The 2,500-nt window shown below is 57.5% G+C and overlaps 1 pseudogene; it reads left to right on the top strand.

The window, feature by feature from the left end:
* The window catches only part of LOC124607529, a 7,767-nt pseudogene that overhangs the window by 2,768 nt on the left and 2,499 nt on the right, over nt 1–2,500 (top strand).

The raw sequence follows: 2,500 nt of genomic DNA, 5'->3' as shown, positions 1-2,500 counted from the left end.
CGATGGCCCTAGCGGGTGTTGACGCAATGTGATTTCTGCCCAGTGCTCTGAATGTCAACGTGAAGAAATTCAAGCAAGCGCGGGTAAACGGCGGGAGTAACTATGACTCTCCAAATGCTCACATGATGCGTCATATACGGATCCTCTCGGTCCACTCCTTAGCATCCTAGTGGTGTTGAGTGGGCGATGGTTCGCTTAGCCTCTCGGTGGGAAATCCTAGCTCTGGCCTTCACGTGGCGGGGGTCGTGAGAGGTTCTGAGGAAGGTTATGCCTTGGCATAAGTCTCCCAAAGTTCCTCGACCGACAGAGCAGGGTGTGTTTAGGGTACGGGGGTTGCCTCCCCTCGTGCCTTTGCTCCAGCTGGCCCAACAACAAGAAGTAAACGTGGTACCAGGCCTCCCACTGGAGCGCCTGTGCCAGCTGATGAGCCACCCAGCCAGCCAACCGATGCGGGTCGAGCGCCGCTCCCCATAGTCTGCCCCGATTGCTCGCGGTCTTTTTCCACCAAGACCGGGCTCGGTGTTCATCGGCGCCATGCTCATCCATCTGCAGTCAACGCGGAGATACAGACGGGGAGGAAGAAGGCCAGGTGGTCTGAAGAAGAACTCTTGCGTTTGGCCCATGCCGAAGCAACCCTGACCATCCACGGTTGCAAGTTCTTTAACCAGGAACTCGCCAAGGCCTTTCCTGCTCGAACGCTGGAGTCCATCAAGTGCCAGCGTAGGACGAAGTCCTATCGGGACATGGTGGCAAGGTTTGTCGCCGAGCTCCCCAGTAGTGCTCATGGTTCTCATGACGCTGCGGCTGAGCCTGGTGACGGATCCCCTGTACCACACGTTCCACCTCAGGGGGATAGCGTTGACCTTGCCATCTGGTCCTTTGTTTCTGAACTTCCTCCATCAGGCCGTCGATTTCGCTCTCTTGACGCTCTTCTGGCTCTTGGTCCTACCACTACCCGGGACACTATCCGAGCAATGTTGCTACCTGCTTTGGATGAGTTAGGGAGCATGGAACCAGCTGTCCATCAAGCTGCAAACATACGGATTCAACAGCCTCCAGAGCGGAAGCGTGCTCGACGAAGGTGGGAATATGCAGTGGTCCAGCGTGCCTTCAAGAAAAATCCGGCACGTTGTATCAACGGGCTCCTTGAGGGCACTCTTCTGCATCAGCCCCCGTCCATCCCGGGGCTGATTGAGTATTGGACAGACCTCTTTGCCCCACCTCGTGTCAGGTCTCGGCCTCCCCGGGGTGAGGGCCTGTCCGACAGGCTGTTGCCGTTCTCAAAGATGGTACCCTTCCACAAACTATGGGCTCCCATCACTGCGGAAGAAGCGGCTACTGCCCTACCACCTCGAAGCTCCGCTGCAGGCCCAGATGGTCTTACACCGGCCCAATTACGTCGCCTTCCCCGGGAGGTTTTACTTAAAATCCTGAATATCCTTCTCCTTTCCCGTTCCCTTCCATCCCGTCTCCTTCAGGCCAGGACCACCCTGCTCCCCAAGAGGACCGCCGCAGCATCCCCTGCTGACTTCCGTCCGATTACAGTGTGCTCGGTGCTAACCAGAGCCTTCCACAAGGTTCTGGTTGGCCGCCTTATGCGCTTCTGCACTTTGGATGGTCGTCAGCGGGCTTTCATCCCTCAGGATGGGATGCTTCATAACACCTTTATCCTGGATCTGGCGATGACTCAGGCGCGGAGGGCCGCCGGTTCGCTGTACTTGGCGTCCCTGGATGTGTCAAAGGCCTTCGACTCGCTTGCCCGTGGGGCCCTTGGCCCTGTGCTGAGGGCCCATGGCCTGCCGGTCGAGTTCGTTGACTACATCCAGGGGTGCTATGGGGCGGGATCGACGGTTATCTGCGCTGGTGGGAAGTCGTCCGATCTGGTGCGGCCTTCGAGGGGTGTTCGGCAGGGTGACCCTCTGTCCCCCATCCTTTTTAACATGGCAGTAGACATCCTCTTATCCCGTCTCCCTGAGCATGTTGGGGCACGCATTCTTGGACGGCGAGTAAATGCTGCTGCATTCGCCGACGACCTCCTGCTGTTCGCCGAGACTCGTGATGGATTGCAGGAACTTCTTACCATCGCCACGTCGGCCTTGGGTGACCTCGGGCTTGAGGTCAACCCACGAAAGTGCTTCTCTCTCGCCCTGGTGTCATCAGGCCGGGAGAAGAAGACCAAGGTCGACGAGACAGTCATCTTTCGTGCTGGTGTCCAAAACATTCCAGCACTGGCGATGGAAGATACATTTAAGTATTTGGGACTGCAATTCACCACCGGCGGACGAAGTTTGTTCCATCCTCGGCGGGAGGTCGAGAAGCAGCTTGACATCATTAAGCGTGCTCCACTAAAGCCTCAGCAGAGACTGTATTCCCTTCGGTCCGTAATCCTCCCGGGTATTTACCATGGTCTGGCCTTGGGGAGAACTCGTCTGGGGGCCCTCACATCCCTGGATGTCTGTGTGCGGGCAGCTGTTCGAACTTGGCTGCGTCTCCCAGCGGA

This window comes from Schistocerca americana, chromosome 3, assembly GCF_021461395.2.
Source record: "Schistocerca americana isolate TAMUIC-IGC-003095 chromosome 3, iqSchAmer2.1, whole genome shotgun sequence".
Lineage (NCBI taxonomy): Eukaryota > Metazoa > Arthropoda > Insecta > Orthoptera > Acrididae > Schistocerca > Schistocerca americana.
The sequence above is the reverse complement of the archived record's forward strand: the minus strand, read 5'-3'. Positions and strand labels throughout refer to the sequence as shown.